This window comes from Eubalaena glacialis, chromosome 1, assembly GCF_028564815.1.
Source record: "Eubalaena glacialis isolate mEubGla1 chromosome 1, mEubGla1.1.hap2.+ XY, whole genome shotgun sequence".
NCBI classification, from domain to species: Eukaryota; Metazoa; Chordata; class Mammalia; order Artiodactyla; family Balaenidae; genus Eubalaena; species Eubalaena glacialis.
This window is the reverse complement of record NC_083716.1, coordinates 182,259,597-182,277,592: the sequence shown is the minus strand read 5'-3', so window position 1 is coordinate 182,277,592 and position 17,996 is coordinate 182,259,597. Positions and strand designations below refer to the sequence as shown.

Sequence of the window (17,996 nt, the reverse complement as noted above, 5' to 3'; positions counted from 1 at the left end):
ATCTTAGCCATTTAAATAAAATAAATAACCATAAATAATATGTATACATGTATTATATTATAACAAATATATTAAATATATATATCTTAACCATTTAATACCAATAATATAAGTAATATCTTAACAATCTGATACCAATATTTTAAATAAATCCTAACTAATATAAATATAATTTATATAAATTATAAATAATAATCATTTAATACCAGTATTATTCATTCAGAAGGGACTCTGCACAAATTCATACAGACAGAGGTAGAATAGTAGTTGCCAGGGGCTGCATGAGGGGACGGGGAGTTATTGTTTAATGGGTACAGAGTTCAGGGTGATGAACAAGTTTTGGAGATGGACAGTGGTGATGGTTGCATGACAATGTGAATGTGCGTAATGCTTCTGAACCGTGTACTTAAAAATGATTAAAGTGGTAAATTTTATGTTATGTATATTTTACCACATTTTTTCAAAAAGGACTCTGGAAGCAGTAATATTTTTCTCTCACATTACTCCTATTCTGGTTAGTTTGGTTAGAGAGAGACAGATATTCACTCAAGTTTGCACAATTAATGGCTGTTTATTGTAAGACTCAGGATGGAGCCAGGATCTCATGGCAGTGAAGGAACAGGGAACAGACTGGACCAAAAACTGCACTGTTCCCAAGGACCCTCGGGAACAAGAGCCATGGCTCTCCTCTAAAGTGCTCCATTTCCACATGGCTCAGCCTCTCCCTGTCTCTGCTTCTCCTCAAACTTCTTGCTACTCCTCTCGCAAAAGACTGGGTTTCTCTTCTCCATCTTCTCCTTCTCACAGCTTCCACTTAATTATTGTCTCACCTTTTTCACAGCTTAGCTTCCTCATACTTGGCTTTGCTCTTGGCCTCTATTCTACACTGTACCCCCCCTCTATACTCCTTCCACATCAGTTCCTACTGTTACCCACTTCGTGTTCAGTTTCCCAAATCAGATTCCTGCAAGCGAGCACATGATTGGTCCAGTTTGTCCCTCTTTGAGTAGTGCTTTCTGAGCCAGATCACCCTGCAAGCTGCTCTCCGGTCGATATTTTGGCTCCCTCTAGTGCAAGGCAGATTTATATGGTACAAAACATAGCCACCTTCATCTGCCTCTTTAGCAGAGGCGGTGGGTATAAAAGACTGTGATAGTCACGCCCAGTAGAATCTCATTTTCTATATCTTCTCTCCTTATGTTCTAGAATAATAACCCCTTTCTAGGCAGTCACGGCAACTACATCTGGGTCAGTGAAGTCTTTGACAGTGTATTTCAGGAGCATCTCTACTATCTGATACAGCTGAAGACCAAATGACTGACCTAGAGATTATATTAGCAGTAACACCTGTAGAAGCCCTCCATGCTCTAGGGATCACCAGAGAGCATGCCTCAGGTGAGAACACATGCAAAATCAGTTTGAAACATTTAGCTTGATTTTAGGACACATTTTTACCCCTGCTCTTTACCCCTGTTAATTATTATGTGCCTAATGTTGGCATAGCATAAATCCAAAAACCCCTTTGGACAAATACATCATTTTTAATCGGCAAATTATTTTGAAGTCTTGGTCGTTAAATCCTAATAATGTATCTAGTACATTTGGCCTGTAGCAAATGCACTAATTATTAATGTTTTAAATAACACATAATAATTTATTGTTCAGGCAACAGGCTAAGGAAGATATTCTCCCCACTTGGAGATACAGGAGGCGCTTCCTTGAGACGTTAGATCCTGCTGTCTGAGTCCTGGAGAGCAGCCCGAGCAGCTCATCAGCTGGCTTAACTCCAGCTCTGCAGGGCTTAAAGCTTCTGGGCAGGAGAACAGGCAGAAAAGCTGCATTGTGGGTGCCCCCAAGTGGGTACATTTTGATGTGCACGCCGAGGATTTTCTGGCCAGTAACTCTAGCATTAGGTCATGTCTGTGAAGCATTTTTAAAGATGGAAAAAAGCTATACAAAAGTGTGAATGTTTTTCAGCATGTACCTCTTATTATATAATATCTACTGAAACAATATTTACTATTTCAGGTTATCACAGATCATTTATTTTCTATAAAATATCTTACGGGAAAATTTTCAAGTAATGCTGCCATATAAAACTGTGGAACTGAAGAGAGATGGACTTTAGTGTCAGACACAACTTGACTTTGAACACTCAGCCCTGTATTAGTTGTGTGACCTTGGGCAAGCCACTTAACGTCCCTAATCCACAATCGTCTCATTTTCAAGATGGGACTCAGGAGTATTTGAAAGAGTATCTTATAGGGTCATGTTTTGGATAAGACAATACTTATAGTGTAATAGGGACAGTGTCTGGCACATTAGAAGTGCTCAATAAATATCACTTTTTTGTGTGTGTAAACAATATGGTTTGATATATATATATATATATATGCAAACTAAAATGTATTTATTGAGATATGTCAAGGAGCTCCCCAATACCTTTTTAATAAATTCCTTTCCTGCTCAGTCAGCCTTAGGCAATTTCTGTTATTTATGATGAGAACTGAGTAATGTATATGGTTATGGCAGGGAAAAAAGAATGAAATTGACCTGGATTCCTCAAAAATGTCAGTGTCATGACAGACCAAGAAAGGCTAAGGAAATGTTCTAGATGATAACAGATTAAGAGACACAGTGACTAAATGCAGTAAGTGACTTTGGACTGGATCCTGTATTAGAGGGGAAAAAATTCTCTAAAGGACCTGATTAGGACAACTGATGAAATTGAAATGTGGGCTGCAGATTGAATAAAAATATTTTATTAATGATAAATTTTCTGAATTGATAACTGAACTGTGATTATGTAAGAGAATCTTCTTGTTCTTAGGAAATATGCACAGAAATATTAAGGGGCATGACGCATGAAACCTACCGTCAAATGTTTAGGAAAAATAAATAAAAATATATATTTTTTATACATATGTGGATAGAGAGATATAGACATATCTATGTATAAAGACAACACCATACATACACATGCACCATACACGTGTGTGTGTGTGTGTATACAAATAGAGGGAATAAGAGAGAATATGAAAAAGTGTAGAAAATGATAGAATTGGTGAGTCAGGGTAAAGGGCAAACAGTAGTTCTCTGCACTCTCCTTGCAATTTTTCTTTGTTTAATATTTAAAGTTTAAAAATATAGCTTAGGGCTTCCCTGGTGGCGCAGTGGTTAGGAATCCGCCTGCCAATGCAGGGGACACGGGTTCGTGCCGCGGTCCGGGAAGATCCCACGTGCCATGGAGCAACTAGGCCCGTGAGCCACAACTACTGAGCCTGCGCGTCTGGAGCCTGTGCTGCGCAACAAGAGAGGCTGCGACAGTGAGAGGCCCGCGCACCACGATGAGGAGTGGCCCCTGCTCACCGCAACTGGAGAAAGCCCTCGCACAGAAACGAAGACCCAACACAGCCAAAAATAAATTAATTAATTAATAAAAATATAGCTTAAATTTTTTACATAAAAAATTTTAAAGATAATGAAGTAGTCCCCCCAAAAATATTAGCTAACTCTCCAGTACTTTGAGATAAACCCACAAAATTATTGCCAATTATTTGGCAAATAAATTATGCTATATGTTAAAGGAATGTCTTACACTCTAAAGAACATTAGAATATATTAACTAATTCTTTCCAAAATTAAGAAATAAAGCACAAATGTTTTTCACGAATAAGAAAAATTTTGAGCTCAAATGGACGTTACAGGTCACCTAGAGCAGGCTTCTTTCAAAGACAGAAATCATCCAAATTTCCTTAAAGATATATCCCCCACTCTAAATCCATGGGCTAAATCACTCTTGTACTCATTTCCTGATGGTTTAAAATTACCTATGACTCATTATTCTGAAAACTGTAATAAAGGGAAAGAATCAACAATTTCTTGTGCCTTTTCTGTCCTAACTAACACAAGATAATAAAAATAGTTGATGTGGGAAAGTTTTTCTTTGTAGAATAATTCCAGCTAAGTGAAGAAGAAATAATAGAAAAAGAATATCGCCATATTTCAATCCTAATGAAATAATGGACATATGAAATAATCATCAATGACCACTAAACTTGTTAAGTAGGAAGCTGATGGGGAGCTTTATAATGGATAAATCAAGCTGAACTCATTGATCAATTTTAATATCAGAAAAAAGACAACCAGACATCGTGTGCCTCCAAAATGGTGCACATAGGAAGTACACAACACAACCTTCAAAAGCTATTTTAAGAAGGAAAAAAAAAAACTGACCAAGCCTCTAGGTCTATCTACCAATTTGCAGGAAATACAGAGTTCAAATGAACATGTTCAATGACACCATGAGGATAAAATTAGCAAAATCCAGATTATGGGAAACACTACATAACAAACAACTGAGTTTCTTCAGCTAATAAAGGTGAAAGAAGAGTGATGGAGAATCTATAGATGAAAAGCGACTTAAAAGACATATAACTAATTACAATGTGTAGAACTTGTACAGATTCTTAATTTCAACAAACCAACTAAAAAGATATTATAAGACAATCAGGCATATCTGAACACTGGCTACATATTTGTTGTTACTAAGGAATTATTATTAAATATTTTAGGTGTGATAATGGTATTGTGGTTATGTTTTTCAGTAAAAAGTCCTTATACAGATTCATACTTAAACATTCATAATTTAAATATTATGACTTCTGGAATTTGTTTCAAAATAGCATGAGGTAGAGCAGATAGAGGGAAAAGGAGTAGATGAGAGGGAGAACAGAAGAAACAAGACCAACCCCGCGTTGATAACCATTGAAGCTGGGTGATGCGTGGGAATTTAGTATACTATTCCCTTTGCTTTTTAATATGTTTGAATTTTCCATTATAAAATTTTAAACACTATTTTTAAAAAATTGAGGTAGCTGTGTGTTTACTGAAATTGAAATAATACTAACAGGTATTTGTTGAAAAAGCAAGGTATAATTTGGGGGGTTGTTTTATTATATTTATCATTATATATTATACTTATTTATTTAGTTAAAATATACATAATATAAACATTTATATAAAAATTTATATTAAAAATTATTTCATTTTAAAGTGTACAGTTCAATGGCATTAAGTACATTCACATTTTGTACAACAATCACCACTATCCATTTCCAGAACTTTTTCAGCATCCTAAAGAGAAACTCTGTACCCATTAAACAATAACTCTCTATTTCCCTTCCCTTCAGTCCTGGTATCCTCTATCCTACTTTCTGTCTCTATGAATTTGCCTATTCTAGGTATATCATATAAGAGGAATCATATGATATTCATCCTTTTGCATCTGGCTTATTTTAATGTTTTCAAATTTCATCCATGTTGTAGCATGTATCAAAAAAATGTTTTGCTGAGATACAATATTTTTGTCATAATTTTTGTTTTATTAAAAGATCACTTTTCCAGAGCCTGTTTCTTTTTTTTTTTTTTGTAATTGAGTATAGTTGATTTACAGTGTTTCAGGTGTACCTCAAAGTGATTCAGTTTTATGTATATACATATACATATATTCTTTTTCAGATTCTTTTCCATTATAGGTTATTACAAGATATTGAATATAGTTTCCTATGCTATACAATAGGTCCTTATTGTTTATCCATTTTATATATAGTAGTGTGTATCTGTTAATCCCAAATTCCCAATTTATCCCTCCCTCCCCCTTTCCCCTTTGGTAATCATAAGTTTGTTTCCTATGTCTAAGAGTCTGCTTCTGTTTTTTGGGGTTTTTGGTTTTTTTAATTTATTTATTTTTGGCTCTGTTGGGTCTTCGTTGTTGTGTTGCTGTGCGTGGGCTTTCTCTAGTTGAGGCGAGTGGGGGCTACTCTTCGTTGTGGTGCGCGGACTTCTCATTGCGGTGGCTTCTCTTGTTGTAGAGCACAGGCTCTAGGCGCACGGGCTTCAGTAGTTTTGGCACGTGGGTTCAGTAGTTGTGGTTTGTGAGCTCTAGAGCGCAGGCTCAGTAGTTGTGGCACTCAGGCTTAGTTGCTCCGCGGCACGTGGGATCTTCCTGGACCAGGGCTTGAACCCGTATCCCCTGCGTTGGCAGGCGGATTCTTAACCACTGTGCCACCAGGGAAGCCACCTGCTTCTGTTTTGTAAATAAGTTCATTTGTATCGTTTTTTGGATTCCACATATAAGTGATATCATATGATATTTGCCTTTCTCTGTCTGACTTAATTCCACATATAAGTGATATCATGATATTTGCCTTTCTCTGTCTGACTTAGTTCACTAGTATAATAATCACTAGGTCCATCCATGTTACTGCAAATGGCAATATTTCATTCTTTTTTATGGCTGAGTAATATTCTAGTGTGTGTGTGTGTGTGTGCGTGTGTGTGTGTGTGTGTACCACATCTTCTTTATCCATTCATCTGTTGATGGACACTTAGGTTGCTTCCATGTCTTGGATATTGTAAATAGTGATGCTATGAATATTGGGGTGCATGTATATTTTCGAATTAGAGTTTTCTCCAGATGTCTGCCCAGGAGTGGGATTGCTGGATCATATGGTAACACTAGTGTTAGTTTTTTAAGGAACCTTCATACTGTTTTCCATAGTGGCTGCACCAATTTACATTCCCACCAACAATGTAGGAGGGTTCCCTTTTCTCCACACCCTCTCCAGCATTTATTATTTATAAACTTTTTGATTATGGCCATTTTGACCAGTGTGAGGTGATACTTCATTGTAGCTTTGATCTGCATTTCTTTAATAATTAAGCGATGTTGAGCATCTTTTCATGTGCCTGTTGGCCATTTGTATGTCTTCTTTGGAGAAATGTCTATTCAGGTGTTCTGCCCATTTTTTTATTGGGTTTTTTTTTTTTGATATTGAGCTATATAAGCTGTTTGTGTGTTTTGGAAATTAATCCCTTGTCAGTTGCATCATTTGCAAATATTTTCTCTCATTCTGTGGGTTGTCTTTTCATTTTGTTTATGGTTTCCTTTGCTGTGCAAGAGCTTTTAAGTTTAATTAGGTCCCATTTGTTTATTTTTGCTTTTGTTCCCATTATCTAGGAAACGGGACCAAAAAAAATATTGAAGCAATTTATGTCAAAGAGTGTTCTGCCTGTGTTTTCCTCTAGGAGTTTTATAGTATCTGATTTTACATTTAGGTCTTTAATCCGTTTTGAGTTTACTTCTGTATATGGTGTTAGAGAAGTTCTAATTTCATTGTAGTGTATATTTTGTTGTAGCATGTATTAAAATAATAATATTCATTATTTTTAAGGCTGAATAATATTCCATTGTATGTATATACCACACTTTGCTTATCCATTCATTTGTTGATGGACATACGTGTTGGTTCCATCTTTTGGCTATTGTGAATAATGCTGCTATGAACATTGGTGTAAAAGTATCTGTTTGAGTCCCCGCTTTCAATTGTTTTGAGTATATATACCTAGAAGTGGAATTGTTGGATCATATGGTAATTCTGTATTTAACTTTTTGAAGAACCATCACATTGTTTTCAACAGCAGCTATACCATTTTACATTCCAACTATCGGTGCACCAGGATTCCAATTTCCTTACATCCTCACCAACAGTTCTTTACATTTTTTAGATAATAGTCATTCTAATAGGTATGAAGTGGTATCTTGTGGTTTTGATTTCCATTTCCCTAATGACTAGTGGTGTTGTACATGTTTTTATGTGCTTATTGCCCATTTGTGTATCTTGTTTGGAGAAATGTCTATTGAATTCCTTTTTTCATTTTTGGATTGGGTTGTTTGGGGGGGTTTGTTGTTTAGTTGTAGAAGTTCTTTACATATTCTGAATATTAATCCCTTATCAGATATATGATTTGTAATATTTTCTCCCCTTCTGTGGGTTGTCTTTCACTCTCTTGATGGTGTCCTTTTGATAGTTTGATTAATGTGTGTCTTGGTGTGTTTCTCCTTGGATTTATCCTGTATGGGACTCTCTGTGCTTCCAGGACTTGATTAACTATTTCCTTTCCCATATTAGGGAAGTTTTCAACTATAATCTCTTCAAATATTTTCTCAGTCCCTTTCTTTTTCTCTTCTTCTTCTGGGACCCCTATAATTCGAATGTTGGTGCGTTTAATGTTGTCCCAGAGGTCTCTGAGACTGTCCTCAGTTCTTTTCATTCTTTTTTCTTTATTCTGGTCTGCAGTAGTTATTTCCACCATTTTATCTTCCAGGTCACTTATCCATTCTTCTGCCTCAGTTATTCTGCTATTGATCCCATCTAGAGTATTTTTAATTTCATTTATTGTGCTTGTCATCGTTTCTTGGTTCCTCTTTAGTTCTTCTACGTCCTTGTTAAATGTTTCTTGCATTTTGTCTATTCTATTTCCAAGACTTTGGATCATCCTTACTATCATTATTCTGAATTCTTTTTCAGGTAGACTACCTATTTCCTCTTCATTTGTTAGGTCTGGTGTGTTTTGACCCTGCTCCTTCATCTGCTGTGTGTTTTTCTGTCTTCTCATTTTGCTTATCTTACTGTGTTTGGGGTCTCCTTTTCACAGGCTGCAGGTTCGTAGTTCCCGTTGTTTTTGGTATCTGTCCCCAGTGGCTAAGGTTGGTTCAGTGGGTTGTGTAGGTTTCCTGGTGGAGGGAACTAGTGCCTGTGTTCTGGTGGATGAGGCTGGATGTTGTCTTTCTGGTGGGTTCGTCCACGTCTGGTGGTGTGTTTTGGGGTGTCTGTGGCCTTATTATGATTTTAGGCAGCCTCTCTGTTAATGGATGGGGCTGTGTTCCTCTCTTGCTAGTTGTTTGGCATAGGGCGTCCAGCAGTGTAGCTTGCTGGTCGTTGAGTGAAGCTGGGTCTTGATGTTGAGATGGAGATCTGTGAGAGATTTTCGCCGTTTGGTATTACGTGGAGCTGGGAGGTCTCTTGTGGACCAGTGTCCTGAAGTTGGCTCTCCCACCTCAGAGGCACAGCCCTGATGCCTGGCTGGAGCACCAAGAGCCTTTCATCCACACGGCTCAGAATAAAAGGGAGAAAAAATGGAAAGAAAGAAAAAAAGAGGATAAAATAAAATAAAATAAAGCAATTATAATAAAAAATAAGAAAAAAAATTATTAAGAGTAAATTTATTAAGAAAAAAAATTTTTTTTAATTTTTAAAAATAGATTTATTAATTTTTTATACTAAAAATAAGAAAAAAATTATTTAGAAAAAATTTATTAAGAAAAAAAATTTTTTAATTTTTTAAAATAAAAAATATGAAAAAACTTATTAAAAATTTTTTTTAAAAATAGAAAATAAGGAAAAAATTATTAAGAAAACATTTATTAGGGAAGAAAAAAAAAATTTTTAAGCCAAAAAAAAAAAAAAAAAAAAAAAAAAAAAACGGACGGACCTAACCCTAGGACTAACGGTGAGAGCAAAGCTATACAGACAAAATCTCACCCAGAAGCATACACTTCTACACTCACAAAAAAAAGGAAAAGGGGAAAAGTTAATATATCCTGCTCCCAAAGTCCATCTCCTAAATTTGGGATGATTCGTTGTCTATTCAGGTATTCAACAGATGCAGGCACATCAAGTTGTTTGTGGAGCTTTAATCCGCTGCTTCTGAGGCTGCTGGGAGAGATTTCCCTTTCTCTTCTTTGTTCGTACAGCTCCCGGGGTTCAGCTTTGGATTTGGACCCGCCTCTGCATGTAGGTCCCCTGAGGGCGTCTGTTCCCCGCCCAGACAGAATGGGGTTAAAGGAGCAGCTGACTCGGGGGCTCTGGCTCAGTCAGGCCGGGGGGAGGGAGCGGTACGGAGGAGGCGGGGCGAGCCTGCGGCGGCAGAAGCCGGCGTGACGTTGCAGCAGCCTGAGGCGCGCCGTGCGCTCTCCCGGGGAAGTTGTCCCCGGATTACGGGAGCCTGGCCGTGGCGGGCTGCACAGGCTCCCGGGAGGGGCGGTGTGGAGAATGACCTGTGCTCGCCCACAGGCTGTTTGGTGGCGGCAGCAGCAGCCTTAGCGTCTCATGCCCGTCTCTGGGGTCCGCGCTGATAGCCGCGGCTCGCGCCCGTCTCTGGAGTTCGTTTAAGTGGCGCTCTGAATCCCCTCTCCTTGCACGCTGTGAAACAAAGAGGCAAGAAAAAGTCTCCTGCCTCTTCGGCAGCTGCAGACTTTTTCTCGTGCACCCTCCCGGCTAGTTGTGGTGCGCTAGACCCTTCAGGCTGTGTTCACGCAGCCAACCCCAGTCCTCTCCCTGGGATCCGACCGAAGCCCGCGCCTCAGCTCCCAGCCCCCGCCCGCCCCGGCGGGTGAGCAGACAAGCCTCTCGGGCTGGTGAGTGCTGCTCGGCGCCGAGCCTCTGTGCGGGAATCTCTCCGTTTCTCCCTCTGCGCGGGAATCTCTCCGTTTCTCCCTCTGCGTCCCTGTTGCTGTGGGATCCGCGCTGATAGCCGCGGCTCGCGCCCGTCTCTGGAGCTCGTTTAGGCGGCGCTCTGAATCCCCTCTCCTTGCGCGCCGCGAAACAAAGAGGCAAGAAAAATTCTCTTGCCTCTTTGGCAGCTGCAGTCTTTTTCCCGGACTCCCTCCCGGCTAGCACCGAAGCCCGAGCCCCAGCTCCCAGGCCCCGCCCGCCCCGGCGGCTGAGCAGACAAGCCTCTCGGGCTGGTGAGTGCTGGTCGGCACCGCTCCTCTGTGCGGGAATCTCCGCTTTGCCCTCCGCACCAATGTGGCTGCGCTCTCCTCCGTGGCTCCGAAGCTTCCCCCCTCTGCTACCCGCAGTCTCTGCCCACGAAGGGGCTTCCTAGTGTGTGGAAACCTTTCCTCCTTCACAGCTCCCTCCCACTGGTGCAGGTCCCGTCCCTATTCTTTTGTCTCTGTTATTTCTTTTTTCTTTTGCCCTACCCAAGTACGTGGGGATTTTCTTGCCTTTTGGGAGGTCTGACGTCTTCTGCCAGCGTTCAGTGGGTGTTCTGTAGGAGCAGTTCCACGTGTAGATGTATTTCTCATGTATCTGTGGGGAGGAAGGTGATCTCCGCGTCTTACTCTTCCGCCATCTTGCCCCTCCCTCCCCGATGGTGTCCTTTGATGCATACAATTTTTAATGCTGATGCAGTCTAGTTAATCTATTTCTTGTTTTGTTGCCTGTGCTTTTGGTGTCATATCTAAGAAATCATCATCAAATCCTTTGTCATGAAGATTTTCTCCTATGTTTTCTCCTAAGAGTTTTATAGTTTTAGATCTTACACTTAGGTGTTTGATCCATTTTGAATTAATTTTTGTATATGGCATAAGGTAAGGGTCCCACTATTTTGCACATATATATCCAGTTTTCCCAGCACTATTCATTGAAAAGAAGATATAAATTTTTATTTAAAAAAATTTAAAACTATATTCATAAATTTGTATACTTCCATGTAAAAATACAGTGAAAGATTTAGAAAGGTACACACTATGTGGTTAATAATGGTTACTTCTGAGAAGGAAAACAATATTGGGGAAGAGGATATATAAGAGCTGTAGTTTTTATTGTCTATAATTTTATACTGTTTAGATTTTTACAAGCCTGTAGTCATATATTACTTATATAATTTTAGAAGGATAGTTTTGGTGGGGTTTTTTTTCCTTTTTGTTTTTAAGAGAAAATTGGTTTGATGTCAAAACATGGGATGAGTAAGCCAAGGGTCTATATTCTGGCACGCTAGAGGTCCAAATTAAATAAGAACTCCAAGGCAGGAGAACTGTAATGTGGCAAGGAATTAGCAGATCTCAACGGAAATGCTGTTTGTCCAGATAATCTTGGAGCAACAATAGCAAATAGAGACAGTTAAGAAAACTTGGTCCTAATTCTTAACATTCCACCTAGCCTGCCCCCCATTTATTTTGTTTTTAACCTTCACTTGTATTTGCAGAGCATATGTTTTGTTGATATATGTAAGAGGTAACTGAAGAGGTCCCTGTGAGCTTTGCCAAAGCAAAGCAGCCAGAGTTACAAAGATGCTCTTATGCAATGGCTGTTTGGAGGATGGTTGTTTGGCCAGACCAGAGGATTTTAATAGCGGACTGACTAGCAGGGTTCCAGGAAAAAATGAAAGCTTTTAATTTTACATTAATTACTATATATTTTATTCTAGAATTCTCAGCAAAGAAAATATCTGTGGAAAGGAGTCTCACAATTATACATAACAAATAAATAAAATGCTTGTTGAACGAATGAATGAATAACACATGAATCTGAAGGACCAAAAATGAAGACAAGTAGACTAAGTAAGAGTAATATGGGAGTTCCCTGGTGGTCTAGTGGTTAGGATTTGGCGCTTTCACTGCTGTGGCCTGGGTTCAGTCCCTAGCTGGGGAACTGAGAACCCACAAGCCGTGCAGCCAAAAAAAAAAGTAGAGTAGTACTAGTGAGATATTGGCCTAAATAGGGTAGTCTCAGTGGGGGAAGAAAAGAAAGGAATGTGTCTAGACTTAGTTCATAGTACCACCTAGATCAGACCTCTGAATAGTCAAAAAGTATGAATTAGGAAGCCTGTGACTTTTACTATGCAATAAGCTATCAATGACACTGACTCATCATTGAATTGACACTGGCCCACATTTCCTGACCCTCCCTCTATTCCCTTTCTGGCCAACAGCCTATCATTAGTGACTAGCGGCCCTCTTCCTGCAGGTTTTCTACCCTAAGAGCTACTTGGAGGCCAGACTGGAAAGATATTTCTAGTTCTTCTAGAAGTCACTGTGGTTCAGAAAGTATATTTTGTTGCTTTATGCTCAAGAGCATTTCAGCAGCACTATTATATACCAGCTTCCTATATCTGCCTGCCTAGAGATATCAGTCTTCTCTTCTGATACACTTCTGTCCAGTTTCTTGGGTACCTGGCTTTTTTTCTGTCCTCCAAATTTTGGGTGCCCTGGCTAGCCAGTAAGCTGGCTAGTATACCTGCTATGCTCTTGGAGATCATGTCCTCTTCTGTCAGAGCACACCTCTGCTACTCATCTCCCAGGCCTTGTACTAAACTAAGATCCATAATGAATGGCCCATCCCACATAACACTGGGCACCTTGGCTGCCTGGATTCCAAAGTCAAGGCCCCATCCCATCTCCTTGATTTGACCCATGCCTGGAATCACCAAAATTTGACCTCTGTATTAGTTTTCTACTGCTGCTATAACAAATTACCACAAACTGGGTACCTTAAAAAAAACACCCCACAGATTTATTATTTTACAGTTTTGGAGGACAGAATTTTGAAATGGGTCTCACTGGCCTAAAATCAAGGTATTGGCAGGGCTGCATTCCTTCTGGAAGCTCTGGGAGAGAATCCATTACCTTGCCTTTCCAGATTCTGGAGGCTGCCTGAATTCCTTGGCTGGTGGCCTTCTTCCATTTCCTCAAAGCCAGTAACAGCCAGAGTCTTTTTCATGCTGTATCACTCTGACTCTGCTTCTAGGGTCATATCTCCTTCTCTGACTATCCAGCCTCCCTGTTTCACTTATAAGGACCCTTGTGATTACATTGTGCCTACCCAGATAATCCAGGATAATCTCTTCATCTCAAAACCCTTAACTTAATCACATCTGCAAAGTCCCTTTCACCATCTAAGGTAACATATTCAAAGATTCTGGGGATTAGGACATGGACATCTTTGGGGAAGGGCATTCTGCCTACCGAAAGCACCCTCCAAATTTATCTGAAAAAGTCACAGCCTTTGTATGGGGGAAAAAGTTATCACTTCAGACCCTGAGTTTAACCTGAACTCCTTATACCTGGTCCCTCCCTTCCAGTTCATTCCCCAGAGCTCTCAACATGCTGTCATGCTGTTGATCAGATGAGGTTAACTGATGCTGATCAGATGTAGGATGTAATGTAAAAAACACTAAGATATTTTGCCAAGAGGTTGAAAGATAGTGAGGAAACAGTGTAGTGGAAGGGTTTGATTAAAGTTAACTCTTGAGAAATTAAAATTGTTAGGATCTTAATAAAAGGATTATATACAATTTGCCAGTTTAGTAAGTTTTCAGAAAGGTGGACTATTTACCTGGTATATAATACATACCATATTGTTGTATATTAATGTACCCTCTATTAATGTACCCATGGCCACAGGCCATGGGATGAGCAGACCAGAAAGAGGAAGGTCTGACAATAAATCCTTCCTCCTAAAGCTGAGGTCCTTGCAATCTTGAAGTAGGCAATGGTTGGGTAAGAAGTGAGCAAAACCATGCTTTCCTAGCACGACCTATCTCCTGGTATATCAGTTTCACTGAAGAATAATAAAGGGGAGAATTAAGTAATTTAATTGGTAATTTAAAGCATTTTAAATTATCTCAATTTCTACAATAGAGTATCATATAAACATTGCAGGATTTTTTTAAGATAAAATAGAACAGGGCCTTTTGAAAAGTTTCCCTGATCCTTTAAGGCTGTACTCCTATAGGGGGTCTGCTTGTATTCCTCAGCTGGTAGGAGTTCTCTGGTAGAACAAGCTGAGAGGACTCTCTTAAATGGTCAAGAAAGGCAGATGGAATCTCACCAAAGAACAACCTGGAGCAACTGGTAGAATCTGCAGTTCAGGGCTTCCCTGGTGGCGCAGTGGTTGAGAGTCTGCCTGCCAATGCAGGGGACACGGGTTCGAGCCCTGGTCTGGGAAGATCCCACATGCCGCGGGGCAACTGGGCCCGTGAGCCACAACTACTGAGCCTGCGCGTCTGGAGCCTGTGCTCTGCAACAAGAGAGGCCGCGATAGTAAGAGGCCCGCGCACCGCGATGAAGAGTGCCCCCCACTTGCCGCAGCTAGAGAAAGCCCTCGCACATAAACGAAGACCCAACACAGCCATAAATAAATAAATTAATTAATAAATTAAAAAAAAAAAGAATCTGCAGTTCAATAACCTGTGTCTACCATGAATATATGGCCATTCTCCTGAATGATTGACCAGGCCCATAATACTGTATAAGACTGAGCAAAAATATGACCAGATAAAAGAAGTGCTTTTCCACATGTGACTTTCCAAACTGGAATGTTCTCATCACAATGAGGGAATAGGACCCTCTAAATTAAAGATTTTATCTACTATGAACTTTGCTTTTCCTATAGTTATTGACCACTGGTGTTTTTCTGGCCATGTTTTCCACTTCAAGTTCAAATACAAGTTGCTGTATTTAAAACTTACACATTTTGCTTATGCTCTCCTCCAGTTCAAATCAAGAAAGGCAATTTCAGCAAGCACTCTAACTTAATCCTTGAGGCTTAAATGAACCTTAAGGTTTATAGACCCCATTTTGTGAAATGTGTCTCCTTGATATTTTGCCTCTGAAAACCATGCTTCCCTTAAAATTAATACAGAGCCATCACTACTTTAAGCCAAGTTCCCTGGCTTGGGGACATGACATAGGAAACTAACCTTGGTAGTAAAGCCCATAGATCAGAAATTCTTAGATAGGTGAGATTGGTAAGGAAAAGTCTGAGACTATTTGTCTGAACAAACTGGAATAACTGACTAAATTAATGGAATAACTGACTAAAATCAGTGATGTAAGAGGTGGCCAAGGAGAGTGACTCGTGCCGTGTAACCATATTATTCTTACACAGAGCCACAATAATCCGAAAGTGGAAAGAAAACAAAGCATTACTCAGCGTGGGGCACTTGTACCATATGGAAGCCCTGTAATTCCCTAAATTGATGTAAGACCTTCATTTATCACATAGCACTAGGACTAGAAATATGACCCTTAAAGACCTCACTGAGGCTAAAGTAGCAAAAAAATTGATAAGCAAAAGTCCTCTCAAACATTTTGTTAGTGTTGTGAAATCTCTTATCTCTTAACAGTAAGTTCAATATCTGGGTCCATTGATTATGAATGGATTTAATTTCTCGAAGGAGAATAAGGACTTACACTTGCAATTGGTTGTCTTAAAATATAGCCGAGGGAATTCCCTGGCGGTCCAATGGGTAGGACTCAGTGCTTCCACTGCTGTGGGCCCAGGTTCAATCCCTGATCAGGTAACTAAGATCCCACAAGCCGCGCAGCGAAGCCAGAAATAAAAAATTACACACACACACACACACACACACAGCTGAAACTGACAATATACTTTCCTATCACATACAAGAAACTCCAGCCAATATATAGATAAGAAGGTATACACACCCACACCTACACCCACACCCACGTGATGCTTTAAAACAGGACTAGCCTTACCATGGAGAGATTAGAGTTTGAATATAAAAGTACACCGAAGCCCATCACCAAAAACTGAAATTCAACATTTAATAATGCTTCCCTTTGGTTTCATTAATGCAAGTGCCATAGAAGGGATAATATAATACATTTATCAATTATTATGAAGTATTAAAACTTTCCTAACATATCGGTTTTTTACATTTTAAAGTAATTCATGCTTATGGTAACATATCAAATAATACAGAGGTATGTGAAGAAAATTTAATAGTTCCTTCCAACCTCATTGCTCAAAAATGTACTGAGTACCTATTAGTGGGCCAAGCAAGTTCTAGGCTATGTGGCTACAGCAATAAACAAAACAAAGTCCCTGTCCTCATACACTTAGAGTCTAATGTGAGCTACAAACAAACAAGCAGTAAATAATGCCAGGTAGCAATAACTGCTATGGAGAAATATAAGGTTAGGTAAGGGATCCAGGAAGGCCTCTCTTAAGAAGTGACTTGAGCAAAGACTTGAATGAAGTGGAGATTAAGCCAAGTAAACATAAGGTGTTCCAAACTAAAGGAATGAAAAGTGCAGTTCTATCAGGGGAGTATGGTTGGCCTGTTGCAGGAATAACACAGGCTGGTGCCGTGCATAAAGCAGATGATCTAGGAGTTGCTTGTCTCTTTATCCACTTGTAGAATCTTTGTACTTACAAAAAGTAAATGTGTGGTTATGTTACCGACTAGATACAGTTAAATTCATTTGTTTCATTTACTTTCAATTTGTAGGGATTTAAAATTTTTTTTACTTTTATAAATGGTTTGCATGTTTCCAAATTCAAATCCAGAAAGCAAAGCATATTCAAAGAGGTTTAGCTTCTATTCTTGTTCTCTCTAATCTATTCCTTCCACCATAGGTAACCATCGATGAACCTTCTATTTTTTAAACACAGGAAATGCATTTGTAATTCTCTCCCTTTCTTAGATGCATTCACATCCCTCCCCACCTGTGAGGGAAATGGTAGCAAATTATTAAAACGTGGCATACGTGATAAATTTGAGTGTCATCCTTGCACAGGTGCCATGTTAGTCTTCTCTGTATCATTATAATTTTGGTATATGCACTGCTGAAGCAAGCAATAAGTTAGATTTTACATGGATAAGAGTTCAGAAGCTGGACACTGCCTGGAAAGAGATGGTTTCGGTAGATGCCACCATGGAGAGCCTAACATAGCCAGGAGACACCAAGAAGGTACGAGGTGCCAGCAGAGAGAGTAAGTTGCCAAAGGATGGACCAAAGGCATTGAGAAAAGAAGTGAAAGGTTAACCACAGACAGACCTTGCCTACCTCACAACCCAGCCCAGGGCCTATTCTGCTTCAGCTGATGTCCCATTCCTGCCAATATTCTATTGTATCATAGAACAGGTCAATAAAGGGCTTTATTTTTTTGTTTTTTTAATGAATTCTTTAGGCACATGAGAATATAAACACAGAATCCTTCTTAGGCACAGAAAAAATGTTTGTTTGAACAAATTCATGCCATAAAGCAAAAAAAATGTTCCTCAAGTTCTCTAAGTTTGTATTTTGCAATATGAGCAAGAAAAAGAAATTCTAGAGGTCATTCTAATTTGTCCCAACAGCCTAAAATTTTAGTTAAAAGAGAAGAATAATAAAGTTTCTGCAAATTACTTCGAACATACTAAGTACCCTATTTATTACTGAGCAAACTTTATTGAGTGACTACTATGTTTAATACTCTACATTAGGTGCTGTGGAAGACATAAATACAAATTAGACCTAATCCCTGCCCTTGAGATTCTTACCATCTGTGCTAGTTAGTAATTTATGACTTCTCCACTAGAAATCCATCCTTCTATGCCTTGTTTCTATTCTACAACTG

At 39.3% G+C, this 17,996-nt stretch overlaps 1 non-coding gene across 1 annotated transcript; it reads right to left on the bottom strand.

Annotated features, from left to right (window-relative positions):
- Window positions 1-17,128: 17,128 nt before the first annotated feature.
- On the bottom strand, window positions 17,129-17,233 carry LOC133079048 (U6 spliceosomal RNA). The gene has a single exon (XR_009698019.1). It is a non-coding gene; the product is annotated as a U6 spliceosomal RNA (small nuclear RNA).
- Window positions 17,234-17,996: the final 763 nt, after the last annotated feature.